The sequence below is a fragment of the Oryctolagus cuniculus genome, chromosome 1 (genome assembly GCF_051225735.1).
Source record: "Oryctolagus cuniculus isolate XC-2025 breed Fujian yellow rabbit chromosome 1, ASM5122573v1, whole genome shotgun sequence".
Classification (NCBI taxonomy): domain Eukaryota; kingdom Metazoa; phylum Chordata; class Mammalia; order Lagomorpha; family Leporidae; genus Oryctolagus; species Oryctolagus cuniculus.
In genome coordinates, this window is record NC_142867.1 from 8,436,601 (window position 1) to 8,452,165 (window position 15,565).

A 15,565-nucleotide genomic window follows, 5' to 3' on the forward strand; every position below is an offset into this window, starting at 1 on the left:
TTCCATTGTGCATATATACCAAATATTCCTTATCCATTCATTTATTGGTGGACACAGGTCATCTCCATGTTGGCTATTCTTAATGATGTAATAAACATGGAAATATACTTTTTTTTTTTTGACAGGCAGAGTGGACAGTGAGAGAGAGAGAAAGAGAGAAAGGTCTTCCTTTTGCTGTTGGTTCACCCTCCAATGGCCACCGCGGCCGGTGCGCTGCGGTCAGCGCACCACGCTGTTCTGATGGCAGGAGCCAGGTGCTTCTCCTGGTCTCCCATGCGGGTGCAGGGCCCAAGCACTAGGGCCATCCTCCACTGCACTTCCAGGCCACAGCAGAGAGCTGGCCTGGAAGAGGGGCAACTGGGACAGAATCCGGCGCCCTGACCGGGACTAGAACCCAGTGTGCCGGCACCGCAAGGCGGAGGATTAATCTAGTGAGCCGTGGTGCTGGCCAAATGTGTAAGTATAAATATCTCTTTGAAACATTTAATTCATTTCCTTTGGATATATGCCCAGTAGTGGGATTACCAGATCATGTATTGATTCTATTTTTAATTTTTTTGAGGAACTTCCATACTGTTTTCCACAACAGGCATACTAATTTATACTCACAAAAATAGTGGGAAAGAGTCCCTCTTTCCTCAAATCCTTACCACCAATCTTTATTTTTTGTCTTTTTGACAGCAGCCATTCTAACGAATAAGATGATATTTTGTGGTGGTTTTGATTTGAATTTCCCTGAAAATCAGTGATGGTGAGCATTTTTTGTAGACCTGTTGACCATTTGCATGTGCTATTTGTCAAACTTCTATTATAATCTTTTACCCATTTTTAATCAAATTATTTGGATGTTTTTGCTACAGAATTGTGAAAGTCCTTTATATATTTTAGATACTAACCCCTTGTCATACTGATATGCAAATATCTTCTTCAACTCTGTAGATTCTCTCTTCACTCTTGATAGTTTTCTTTGCTGTGCGGAAGCTTTTATTTATTAGGATTAACATCTGTCAATTTTTCTATTGTTTTTGGCTTTGGGTCATATCCAAAATAAGTTTTACATAGTCCAATTCATGAAGCATTTCTTCTCCATTTTCTTCTAGTAGTTTTATAGTTCTAAATCTTACATTTAATTATTTCATCCACTTCAAGTTGACTTTGTGTATGATGACAGATGGGGGTCTAGTTTCATTCTTCTGCATGTGGACATCCAATTTTCCCAACACCACTTATTGAATACACTGTTCTTCACCCAATGTGTGTTCTTAGCGACTTTATAGATCAGATAGCCATAGGCGGGTGAATTTTTTCCTGTCGTCTAATCTGTTTCATTGGTCTATGTGTCTGCTTTATGCCAGTACTATATTGTTTTGCAATTAAAGAGCTTCCACATAACTTAATATCAAGAGAACAATCTGGGGACAGGCATTTGGTGCAGCAGTTATCCCATCCATTGGGATGCCTGCACCCCATGTCAGAGTGCCTGAGTTCAAATCCTGAATCTAATTCCAATTACAATTTCCAGCTAATGCACACTCTACAACGCAGAAAGTGATGGCTTGGGGGCCAGCACTGTGTCACAGTAGTTTAAGCCACCACCTGTGGCCCCAGAATCCCATGTGGACACCAGTTCAAGTCCTGACTGTTCTGCTTCCAATACAGTTCCCTACTAATGCTGGGAAAGCAGTGGAAGATGGTGCAAGTGCTTGGGCCCCTACACCTACATGGGAGATCCAACAGAAGCTCCTGCTCCTGGCTTTGGATCATAGCCATTGTGGACATTTGGAATGTGAACCAGTGGATGGAAGAATTCATTCTCTCTCTCTCTCTCTCTCTCTCTCTCTCTCTCTAACTCTGCCTCTCAAATAAATAAATAAATCTTTAAAAAAAAGAAGAAGAAGAAGGTGATGGCTCAAGTTGTAAGGTCCCTGTCGCCTATGTGGGAGAACTGGATTGAGTTCCTTATTCCTGGCTTCAGTTTGAAACAGTCCCAGCCATTGCAGGCATTAGGAGAGTGAACTAGTAGAAGGAAGTGTGCTTCCAACTCTCTCCCACTCTGAAATAAAGATTTTAAAATGAAAGAATGTCTAATAGAACTCTATAAATGACTTTCAGTCAATGCACATGCTAATGGTTGATATTTAGAACTACCTACCCATATGAAAACACAGTATCAGAGATTAAATATGTACAATCTCATTAAAGATCATCTTCAACAAATAAACATTTGTAAATAACTTCAGTAATAGGTGACACTTACTTTGAACTTCAATTAAGTGAAATATTATCTTAAAAGAAAAATGATTTCATTTTTCTCATATATAGACTTGTATTTTTAAAACTTTTAGTCAATTATTATTATAGTTTCAATCATCTCAATAGAATAATTCTGGAAATTTGTTTTTCTCTTATTATGTAGTTGTCAACATAATATCTTCAATCTTGCCTCTTAGCTTCCAAACTCTGAACTCTTTCCTATTTTAAAGTACATTTGCTGCTCCTTATAAAAAAAACACTTGGCAATTCTGGATTTAGAACCATGATTCTTCAAGTTTGAGCTTTGAGCCTCCTACTTCAGAATACTTTACTGAATAGAAAGTTTATTATCACTTATTGCTCAAGAGGTTACTATGAAACTAAGAAATGAGAACCTCTGTTCTGCAGAACAAAGTCCAAACTGTTTGCTTTCTCTTCTTATGCAGTGTCTCTAATCTGTAGCTTGTAGTAATTACAGTTATTTCATGGTCTCTAATCCTCTTTATTCATAGCTATGTACTTAACATGTACCTGAAATTATCATTTTCCAATGGACAATCCCATTTACTCCTTTTTTGACTCTTCAGGGTCTTCTCATGCTCCAAGATCTGGTGAAAATCTCATCACCACAATTAAGACTTCCCTGCCTTAAGTCATCTACTCAGTCGAATGCAACATCACCTCAACAGTTCTTCCACAGAACAATGTAAATCCTCCATACATAATATTTATGATCTTAACTATTTCACTTTCAATGAACTATGAGACCAATAAGGGCACATCTATATATGTGTTCCTAGCAACAGCACAGATGATGTTCTCAAAATACATTAAATAAATGAAAAATAAGACAAATGATGCACATTTTTATCTGAAGAATTATTAATTTCCCTCAACTCCTCTCCTTTCTCCAATTTCTAGAAACTTAAAGTAACTCTGAATTCCTAACTAGACCTCCACTGAGGTAGAACTTCAGTTACCAGAATTAATATTTTACATATGAACATGCCATCTCACTTTAATTTAACTCATTTCTTTTAATAAAAATCTTTTAAGCAAAGCTTAACACTAACAGAAGACTTTTCATTATTCTTTCTATGAGAAAACCACACAGCATTCAAATATGAGTAAAAATTTCTGTTTTAGAGGGAAATTACTACAGAACTACAGGACATTAACAAATATAGTTTAGTGTATTTGGTTACTTCATTCAATTTCAAGTCCACTCTGATATTTTGATGCTTCTCTGAGGTCAGAAACATTCCCATAGTAGGTATTTAAGGTGTGTTTGTCAATTGTCGGAAGGAACATTTTAACAAATTACCTCTGTGACTGTGTTGAAAATGTGCCTACCTTCAATAAAAAAAAAATTTAGAAACTGCTAACACTAGTTTGATAAAGTGTTAGGTAAGGAAATATTAAGAACTAAGTGATGTAAGATCAACACTGACTGTGTGACTGTGGCAAAGAACTATTCTCTAGTTCCATGAAGTTGTTAGGTAGGAAGTCAGAAATGAGCTTATGTGTGTGTGACAAAAGCCTAAGGAGTTAACATCTATGTCCAGCATTCTCATCTAATTCATCCCAATAACCTTCCAGGTGCAGCCCAGTATCTGCACTTCAATCGTCCTGCCCCTTCTACCGGATAACCATCCTTCCTCTAAGGCTCCTCTAAGGTGGGGCTACGCCAACCAGGCTTCCCCCTGTCTGATAACTTCAGGGGAAAACTCAGAAAGGAATTTTTCTTATTTACATCCAAAAAGTCCTTTGTTCAAGGAGGAGAAGAGGTGGGAAGGCAAGGCCCAACCCCTTAAAATCCCCCAGCCTCAACCGGACTGTGAGCTCAGCCCTCTTCCTCTATGCTGAGCCACCTGCCTGGCCTGGCCAGGTGTACTCCACTCAACCATGTAACCTCACTCTCCCCCAGTCTGAGTGACTGGGCACTCTCTCTCAGGTTCTGTCTGGAGAGGTGCCCATTCGTTCCTACGGATGTCCCTACCCTAATAAACCTTGCTATTTTGTTTTCCCCTGCTGTCTCACGCCTGAATTCTTTCTTGTGCGAAGACAAGAACCCTAGCTTCTCCGGTAACAAAGTCATTCTTTTCCAAGGATCACCTGCTCGACCTCAATGGCCTTTGAGGAGCTCTTGAATGAATCTGGAAGCTTACAGAAACTGCATATGGATTTCTTCTTAACTCAGTCATGTTATGATCAGTCATATTCCATTGGAGGACTTCACTGAAGCCTTCTCTGGTCATTGTTGCCAGGTACACATTCTTGACCATGACACTCTTTTCTAATGGCACTGAGATCCTGATACCAGAAGGCTTTGTGTGACAAACCATGCCCAACTTGAGTGTCACCCTGGATTCTCACCCCACTATTGAGCACCAACCAGAGCTCCCTGGCCCCACCCAGCACACACCTCTGGATATCCAGAAGGAACATACACTCCACTAAGTCACAGAGGCATAGTTAAAAGATAAAACCCATCATAGGAGAAACCCAACAAGTATATCCACAAATGCCCATTCTGTTCTCCTCTCAGTTGGGTTTAGGGTCTCATCCAATATGAGAATCACATCTCTCCAGGTTTAGTCATATAGGGCACAGAGTCGCTCAAAACTACTGATGTATTTATTGGGGTCATTGGTGAAGCTGCCTAATTCCCCTTTCACTTCTTTTAAGCTGAGAAGTTGAATGGGACCATTGCTGTTTCTCTTATTGGGACCAGCCCAAGGCGCATTTGAAGTAGGTAGGCATATAGGTTAAAATTGGTCAGGTTTGTGAGCTGGAAGACCATGCCTTTGCCATGCTCATGTGTGACCTCATGCCCTACCTGACACCTTCATCACACCCCTGTGTTGAAGTAGGCAGACATACAGGCTAAAATTGCTAGATTTGTGAACTGGAAGACCATGCCTTTGCCATGCCCCTGTGTGACCTCATTCCCCTACCTGGCCACACCTGGGTGCCCACCAGCCAATCAGGTTAATTAACCACTCCCCTTTGGAAGTGGGTTAAAAGTTGGGACATGGTGTGGCCAGAGCTGCTCTTCTTCCCTGGCCTCTTGCTAGGAGGGGGCTTGCTGTAGCCCCGCGCCTCCAGGGCGCATGGCCTTCAGGCCATGTGCTCTAGGCTTCCTGGCCCACATACAGGCCTAGAGGCCTACAGGCCTAGAGGCTCTACCACATGGCTGGTTCCTGGTGCTTGGTATGAACCCTTATTCATCTCTCTCTCTCTAAAATAAAGCTCTCACTCTCCTATGCATCTTTCTCACTAAATAAAAGCTTAGAATGTACCATGCTGCCTCGTTTATCTGTGCCGGTATTTAGAATTCTTCTCTAACCATTAGGCAAGAACCCTCTTGGGCTTATTAATATTGGGGATTTAGTAATAAGCCCATGGTGAAATCATAAGGCACCCCAAATTCCGGTAGCACATGTGGCACCCCAGATAGCATTTCTAGGGAACTTTAAGAGGCCACATTTTAGTGCAAAATTTAGGGGGTCTTCTCCAATTTCAGTGTGACCTCATTGTTAGGAAACTGACACAGTTTTATCTATGGCACAATCTACATCCTGATATACATCCTATGCCCCAGTTCCTGCTGCCATTGCTGAAAGCCAGGTGGCCACATGGCCCAACTACCTGTGCCAAGCTCCACCCCCATCCTAATGGGATTTGCTGCTCCTGCTTCCCTGCCTGGCCTCCGGCAAAGTTTTAAAAAGGCCTGTTCCTGAACACGTGGTTCTCTTGGCTCGTCGCCTCTACTCTCCTCTCCTTATCTCTCTTCTCTCCTCGCTAGTTCCTCTCTCTCTCCCCTTCTCTCTTATACTCTCCTTCTCTTTTGCCCTCTTTACCCCTTCCCTCCAGTCTGCTGGGTTTCCCCCAATAAATCCTTTCCCTTACTCCAGTGTTTGGTGTGTTTTGTGACAGCCTAACAGAAATACATAACACTCATGCCCCTACCTGGCCACACCTGGGTGCCCACCAGCCAATCAGGGTAATTAACCACTCCCCTTTGGAAGTGGGTTAAAAGCCTGGGACACAGTGTGTCCGGCCCTTCTCTTCTTCTCTGGCCTCTTGCCAGGAGGGGGGCTTGCTGTAGCCCTGTGCCTCCTCTAGGCTTGCTGGCCTAGATGCTCTTCCATGTGGCTGGTTCCTGGTGCTCGATATAAACTCCGATATTTCTCTCTCTCTTAAATAAAGCTCTCACTCTCCTATGCACCTTTCACACTAAATAAAAGCTAAAAATATACCATGCTGCCTCGTTTATCTGTGCTGGTATTTAGAATTCCTCTCTAACCATTAGGCAAGAACCCTCTCGGGCTTATTAATATTGGAGATTTAGTAATAAGCATGTGGTGACATCATATGGTGTAAGACCTGAGCCTGGATCAAGGTGTAACTATTTTAAATTAGGCCTCCATCTTGTAACTTGGGCCTGACCAGGCCCTGAACCCTAAGCCAGAAGCTCCTAAAAGTAAATAAATGAACTCCCCTTGAGATAAACTCTCCTAGCAACAGCCGATTAACAGATAACAGAGAAGTACCTAGAGTTCCTGGTGTCTTCTCAGGGCAGATAAGGTCATTAATAGCTTCCTGAGACCCTGCAGTTCGGCACGTACACCCCAGCAGCTCAGACCCTATGCTTCGGCCAATCAATTCAAAAGGCATCAACCCCAAAGCCATCCAACCACCTTTAATAGGTCCGTTCCCACCACTGGATGCACTAATCAATTCTAAGAGATGTCCTTTGAATTTCCAGCGGGATGAGATGATTTGCTAAGTGGTACCATGATGTATAGAATGTCTCTGAAAACCCTATAAAAACCCTGTTAACTGAAGGGTCGGGCCTCTCAACTCAGAGCCGCTGCATTGGTGTTGATTGAGAGTCCAGGCCCAGACCTGCAATAAAACTCTCGTGTGCTTTACAGCAGTATCGGCTCCTTGGTGGTCTTTGGGGACAACTGAACTGGGCATAACACCTTGTCCTCGTGGAAATTCTTCTTCCACGTGAGACAAAGAACAGAGATAATATTTCTCTGCCACCATGTCACCTGTAACACTCTCAAGTACAAAAAAATGGGGGGCATTTTTCTTCAGCCTTCATGAGTCTAGTTCTTTCCTGTACTTTAATAAACAGTCTAAGAGCCTTGGAATGAGCTACCCCCAAGTGTGGAAGAGAAAGAGAAGATGAGAGGATGAATCAGAGCAACCCCTTCTCCCATCCCCCTGCCTATTGATCAAGTGTTCCCAGGCATATTTAAGGTGGATCCAGTGTAGTCCTCAAGTCCCCTGGAAAGATGTCCAAACACCTACTCCTGGAATTTCAACTATGCTATACCTGTGTATAGAGTCTACACCCTTGTATCTCTCTTTTCCCCAGAGGTCACTGAGTTCTCTATGCTTCTAGAATGATGAAGGCCCATTCAAGATCCTAAAAACAGAGGAAAAGACCTTTTAAACTAGCCAAGTCATTTCTCCAAAACCTGAGAAGACTGCAATCAAGGGAGAGTTCAGAGTTCATTCATGCAGTGCCATTTTGGGGGTGGACCATCCTCCACTACTTCCCAAGTTACATTAGCTAGGAACTAGATCAGAAGTAGAGCAGCCAGTATTTGAACTGGTGCCCATATGGGATGCCGGTGCCACAGGTGACAGCTTTACCCACTACACTGAAGTAGGCAGGCATATAGGTTAAAATTGATTAGGTTTGTGAGCTGGAAGACCATGCCTTCGCCACGCCCCTGTGTGACCTCATCCCCTTACCTGGCCACACCTGGGCACCAACCAGCCAATCAGGGTAATTAACCACTTCCCTTTGGAAGTGGGCTAAAAGCCTGGGACACAGTGTGTCCGCCCCTTTCTTCTTCCCTGGCCTCTTGCTAGGAGGAGAGCTTGCTGTAGCCCTGCGCCTCCAGGGTGCATGGCCTTCAGGCCATGTGCTCTAGACTTCCTAGCCTAGATGCTCTTCCACATGACTGGTTCCTGGTGCTTGGTATGAACCCCTATTCACCTCTCTCTCTCAAATAAAGCTCTCACTCTCCTATGCATCTTTCTCACTAAATAAAAGCTAAAAATGTACCACGCTGCCTCGTTTATCTGTGCCAGTATTTAGAATTTTCCAAATATTAGGCAAGAACACCCTCAGGCTTATTAATATTGAGAATTTAGTAATAAGCCCATGGTGAAATCATATGGCACCCCAAATTCCAGTAGCACATGTGGCACCGCAGATAGCACTTCTGGGGACCTTAAGGGGCCACATCGGTGTGTAAATTTTAGGGGGTCATGTCCAATTTCAACACCACAGTACCAGTCCCAAGTAGATCATTTTTTAAATTAGGGAGTCAATATATGACAAGAATGGGAAATTCAACAAATAGAGATTTTAATGAAAGAATCAAACAAATATTAGATATGCAAACCCAAATAGTCCAATAAAAATACAGTTGAAGACCTCAACAATAGGCTAGTTCAAACAGAAGATTGAAAAAAAAAAAAAACTCTGAACCTAAACTCAGGTCTTTCATAACACCTTAGACAAGTAAAAGAAAATAAATAAATAGAAATGAAGACAGCCTCCATGATCTTTGGAATATCACTAAGCAAACCAATATTTGAGTTTTGGAAAAGAGGAGAGACTTAGAAAATCTACTCAGTGAAATAATAATTGAAAAATTCTAAAATTTGAAGAAAGATAAAGACATAAAAGTATAAGAAGCCACAAGACCCCAAACAGACATGATCAGACACATTATAGTCAAACTCTCAAAATACAGCACAAAGAGAGAATTCTACAATCTATAAAAGAAAAATGCCAGCTCAATTTTAAGAGAACTTCATTATATTGACAAGAGATATTTTTCAACAGAAACCTTACATCAAAAAAATGGAAAGATATCAGAAAAATAGCTGAACAATGCATCTCGGGGACCTGGAAACACAAGAACAAGCCCAATATTCATAGAAGGAAATAAATAATAAAACAGCAAAAATAAATAAAATAAAAAACAACTAATGTGTGGTAGAATGAGAAGGCCATGCCAAGATGGCCACTGGCAAGTGAGCGTCAGTTACTCAGGAATGGCTTCAAAACCCACCTGGCAACGGAGCCTGCCCTGCAACAGGTTGTGATTGGATGGCTTTGGAAACCAGATGGCAAAAGAGCCTGCCTTGCAACAGGCTGTGATTGGTTAGGGCATAAACCGCTCCTTGACTGGATTGGCTGCCTTGGCTATTTAAGCTGCTGTACCAACTGAAATAAATGAGTCTGCGGGCTGCTCACCTGTGGTCTGCTTTCACCCGACTCCTGGGGTCTGTGTGGTGACTCCGTGCCTCTTGCCCCCACCATGCTTCTCTCAGAACGAATCCACCTCAACACTAATGAAATGGAGAATTGGCTCTGTGATAAGAAAAATAAAATCAATAATTTTTAGATAGGCTAATAAAATCGAATATTCAAATCAATAAAATCAGAGGTGAAAGGGAAGATAAAAACTTATGCTGCAGAAATACAAAGAATCATTAGGCACCATTATGAACAACTAGATGTTAATAAACTGGAAAGCCTAGAAGAAATGGATAAACTTCTGGATACATATTATAACTTACCAAAATTGAATCACAGAGACATAGTAACCTTAACAGGTCAATAATGAGTAATAAGATAGAATCATCGGCTGGCGCCGCGGCTCACTGGGCTAATCCTCTGCCTTGCGGCGCCGGCACACCAGGTTCTAGTCCCGGTCGGGGCACCAGATTCTGTCCCGGTTGCCCCTCTTCCAGGCCAGCTCTCTGCTGTGGCCTGGGAGTGCAGTGGAGGATGGCCCAAGTGCTTGGGCCCCACACCCCATGGGAGACCAGGAGAAGCACCTGGCTCCTGCCATCGGATCAGCGTGGTGGCCATTGGAGGGTGAACTAACGGCAAAGGAAGACCTTTCTCTCTGTCTCTGTCTCTCACTGTCCACTCTGCCTGTAAAAAAAAAAAAAATCATCAATAAAATGTTTCTCAGCAAGGAAAGCCCAGGACCAGATAACTTCATTGATTAATCCTATCAAACTCAAGGAAGAACTAATATCAATCTTCTCAAACTACTCCAAAAAAAAAAAAGCTCAGAACTCCCATGTCGGATCTCTGTCCTTAATGTGTAGTTCAATGTGAATTAATGATATTACTAGTACTCAAACAGTATTTGGCACTTTGTGTGCTGTGTGGGGGCAAACTGATGAAATCTTTACTTAATATATACTAAATTGATCTTCTGTATATAAAGATAATTGAAAATGAATCTTGATGTGAATGGAATGGGAGAGGGAGCGGGAGATGGGAGGGTTGCAGGTGGGAGGGAAGTTATGGGAGGGGAAGCCATTGTAATCCACAAACTGTACTTTGGAAATTTACATCTACTAAATAAAAGTTAAAAAAAAAAAAAAAAGAAAAGAAAAGAAAAAAAAAAAAAGCTCAGAACTCATTCTATGAGGTCTTGGTCTCCAAACCAGAGCAGACATGGATACAACAAAAGAAAAAATAAAACTTTTGACAAAATTCCTGATGCATATAGTTGCTAAAATACTTAACAAAATACTAGCACAAGGAATCCAAGAGCCTATCACCTTGATAAAGTGGAATTTATTCTAGGTATGCAGAGATGGTTCAATATACACAAATCAACAAACATAATGACTCACATGAACAGACTGAAGGGTAAAATCAAATGATCATATCAACAGATGCAAAAAAGCATTCAATAAAATATGTAAAAAGCTTGAACAAATTAGACATCGAGGAAATACACTCCAACACAATAAACACCAAGGACTGTAGTATTTTGCCTTTGACTAACTGTCCCCAGCTCCAGTGCTGTAGGCACATTGTTCCAGGGCCTTTGTGTTGCCCTGATAGCTGCCACCTACTGTTGAATATCCTCAGTAAGTGAGGGGATGCAGGAATCTTTCTCTCTGAGCTCTACTAAAGGACGAGAAGCTCACTACGACCCAGGACCTCCCTGTGAACAATGGAAACTCTCACATTATCCACTGCTGGTACAAGGCCAGCAAAGCAAATGTCTTCCGGGATGCAGTCCTGTTCACCAGAGACTATTTGTAGAAATGCCAGATGTATGAGCAGTTGATGGCAGCAAGGAAGGACTGCTAGCACGGCTTGACTTTGCTGCAGAGAAGGTGAAAATAAACCATGTCTTCCTCTGCTTCAGGGAGGACCAGGAAGAAAGAACAGTACTCCTGAAGACCTTCAGCTTCTTGGGCTTTGAGACTGTACATTCAGGTCACCCCTTGTCTCTTCTTGGCCAGACTGGCTGTTCATGGTTTACACCAGGACCAGAATTTGTCCAGTGAGGACTAATGGTCATAAAAGACGCTTTGCCCAAAAACCACGGTTGGGGAAGAGAGGAAGTTAGACAGCCCTGGGACAGAAGAGAAGGCTGCTTACTGTCAAGAAAGATGCCGAGGGTTCTCAGGGTTAGGGTTGCCTATTGTGTTCTTAGAGTTGACTTGTTAACATTGCTTTCCATAAAGAACAGTATAAATATATTATTCACATGTAATCACCAATATAAAATGAAGATGTGTATGAACTGGCATGAGAAGCTTTTTAAATCATGCTGAATGGTGTGCAGTATCTAGCCTAGGGAAGCGCATCGCCTAGACAGGGAGGTGCTGTCTGGGCCCAGGGGGAAGGTTGTAGTGCTGGTGGGTAGCACTGTCAGGCTCAGGTTTCCCTGCTGTTGGACTTTCGTTTTCTGGATTTTAAGACCTATGTATAGGCCAGCGCCATGGCTCAATAGGCTAATCCTCTGCCTGTGGCACCGGCACACTGGGTTCTAGTCCCAAGTCGGGGCTCCAGATTCTGTCCCGGTTGCTCCTCTTCCAGTCCAGCTCTCTGCTGTGGCCAGGGAGTGCAGTGGAGGATGGCCCAAGTGCTTGGGCCCTGCACCCCATGGGAGACCAGGAGAAGCACCTGGCTCCTGGCTTTGGATCAGCGCGGTGCGCCCGCCGCAGCGTGCCAGCAGCAGTGGCCACTGGGGGGTGAACCAACGGTAAAGGAAGACCTTTCTCTCTCTCTCTCTCACTGTCCACTCTGCCTGTCAAAAAAAAAAAAAAAAGACCTATGTATTTTCTTTCTTCACTTCTTTTAACTGCCAAGGCATCCTGAGGACAGGTTTTTCCTTCCCTGGGCAATAACCTTGAGTTGTTTTCTGTTTTCTGGCACCCTGCCTGGGCTTCTCTGTGTGCATTTGTGTCTGGCCTGGAGTAAGTGGGTCTGATCTCTCCTTCTTTATACCTTAGTGTTATTCTGGCACATAGTTAAACTGATTTAATCCATTTAATGTTATCAGTGAATTTCAAATAGGGGCATGAAGTTCAAGGCCACCATTAGAGTTTTTTGGGAGTGCCTGAGGCTTAAAAAACACAAGCAAACTCTAATTCTTAAATCATCACCAGGAGTTCTTGCTCCTTTGGCCCAGGCCCCAAGGTCTCCTTCCCAAGATCAGAGAGAGCAGAGAGGAGGAAGAATAGCAACTGAGAGCCTGAGAAATGCTATTAGGGACTGGATACCTTGGGCTGGCTGAACCAGCACCCATATGGGATGCTGGCATTGCAGGCAGCAGCAGCATCCACTACACCACAGCACGAGCCCCTCATCCTAGTTTAAAACTCATTTGGTGGGGCCAGCACCTGTGGCGCAGTAGGTTAATCCTTTGCCTACAGTGCTGGCATCCCATATGGGCACCAGTTCTAGTCCCGTCTCCTGGCTTCAGATCAGCGCAGCTCCAGCTGTTGCAGCCAACTGGGGAGTGAACCAACAGAAGGAAGACCTTTCTCTCTGTCTCTTCCTCTCACTGTCTGTAACTCTACCTCTCAAATAAATAAAATATTTTTTTAAAAAACTCATTTGGTGGCATCCTAGGAGGCAGAAGTACTGACTCAAGTACATAGTACTCTGCAACCCTCATAGGAGTCCTGTATTGAGTTCTGGGCTCTTGACTTCAGCCTATTCCAATCCTGGTTGTTACAGACATTTAAAGAAAGAACCAGTAAATGAAAGATATCTCCCTCTATCCCTCCTTCCCTCTGTGTGTTTGTATGTGTGCATGTATGTGTCTTTGACCTTCAAATAAAATAAAAATAAGGAAATGAAAAATTATTTTAAAAGTTAGAAGAGAGGATTTGCATATACTCACAATAAAAAAATTTAAGGTGATAGATATGCTAATTACCTTTAATTGATCATTACCCAGAGTATACATGAATCAAAACATCACATTGTACCTCATAAGCATGTAAAGATGTCACGCATCAGAACCATTGTTGTGGCGCAGCGGGTTAAACCACTGATTGCAACTATAGCATCCTGTATCAGAGTACTAGTTTGAGTTTTGGCTGCTCCACTTTTGATCCAGCTTCCTGCGAATGCACCTGAGAAAGCAACAAGAGATAGCCCAAGTGCTTGGGACCCTGCCACTCATGTGGGAGACGAGAGTAGAGTTCCTGGCTCCTAGCTTTGGGCTGGCCCAGACCTAGCTGGTACAGTCATTTAGGGAGTGAATAAGTGGATGGAAGATCTCTCTCTCTCCCTCTCTTTCTCTCTCTCTCTCTCTCTCTCTCTCTCTCTGATTTCTAAATAAATAAGGAAATCTTTAGGGAAAAAAATCATGTGTCAAACAAAAACAATCAAAACTTTAGATTACAGAAAGGAACTTTCTCTAAGAACCTCTTACAAGCAGCATTTTAACTGTGGCCCTGGCTACGCAAGATGATTCCATAAGCACAGTGCTTCTTAACCCTGGTCTTACATTGAAAGGAGCTGGGAAACATTTTTGAATGCTGGTTCCTGGTTCCCTCCCCAAGAGAATCCAACTGAGTTGGGTTGAGCAGTGGCCTGAGCATCAGAAACTTTTTTATATCTCCCAGGGTAATTGTAATATGCAGCCAAGGTGGAAAACAAGTGGCCTAGAATAACATTCTTCACACATAATCGGATTTATTTAAGCCACTGTCTGTCTTTACCATAAGGTGTCAAGTGCTGTAATGACAGAGTTCATGGACAAACGTTTACTCCAGAAGCCCTGGCAGCAGGGTGAGTACTAGCTGCACAACATTCAACTATTATGGTCTGGATATTAGTTTAGATGTTGACTATCCCCCAAAAGCCATGTGTCAAAGGCTTGGGCCCAGGGTGGCATTACTTGGGAGGTTGTGGAACCCCTGGGAGGTCCTTAGGTCATTAGGAGCATCCCCTGGAAGGCAATCCTCACTAGAGGGTTGTTGCAAACGCCTCAGCTTGGGTCTGTCCTCTCTGCTTCCTCCTCCCCAGTCAGGGTCATTGTTGCGGATGGGGACCAGCAGTGACAGCCAGGGATGGCTACTGGTCAGCGAAGTCTCCTTGTAGCTGATGTAATCTCTCTGTCCCAATGGACATAAGAAATAAAAGCATCTGAGGGCTGGGAAACTCTCCATGCCTTCAGCTCTGTCCAAGAACTCATCAAAAGCCATCAAGGCTGAACAGATGGTCCCTAATTGCAGACAGAATTACTTTATGGAGATATTTTTTAAAAGATTAATATGCTGTACTCACTATGGAAGTGTTGATGCTAATTCCACTTTCTCTTCAATGGTCTCTATTACACCACTTCTGCAGAACATTTTAGCAGGCCCCTGCAAGATCAGGAAAGATCAGGAAACTACTTTTTCAGTGAAGTCACAGAGATAATTCTTCAGCAAAACTAGTTAGCTGTGCTAACAAATCGACTTGCAGACCTGTTCTGTGAATGTCAGTGCCTGCCAGCAACAGAAATTGATTCCTCCAGACTGCAAACTGCGCTTGTTGAATCAAATCATTTCTAAAAAGAAATTAAGAGTTAAATGTAATGTTCTCCCTGATCGGTGACAACTGACTGAACACCAAAAAGGAAACCTCCTGAAGTGAAATGGACACTATGAGAAATGGTGACTTGATCAGCATAGCCCTGACTGCTAATGGACAACTTAATACATTATCCCTCATAGTATTTTTTTTGTCTGTTCTACTTAATATGACTGGTTTAATTCTGTAATTATCACACAGTTATTCTTAAGTGTTGAAAATTAACTGAAATGTGATCCCTGTTAAACATAAGAGTGGGAATAAGAGAGGGAAGAGATGTATAATTTGGGGCATGCTCGGGCTGACTTGCCCCAATTGGTAGAGTTGGAAACATACCAGGGGATTCCAATTCAATCCCATCAAGTGTGGGGAGCAATTCGGACTAGACTAAGTTACTCGAATTAAGACTTACTCTATGCA

General features: G+C 42.8%; 1 pseudogene; it reads left to right on the forward strand.

Moving 5' to 3' along the window:
* Positions 1–10,976: 10,976 nt before the first annotated feature.
* LOC100338349 (ornithine decarboxylase antizyme 2 pseudogene) lies at positions 10,977–11,623 on the forward strand (annotated as a pseudogene).
* The last annotated feature ends 3,942 nt before the right edge of the window (positions 11,624–15,565 follow it).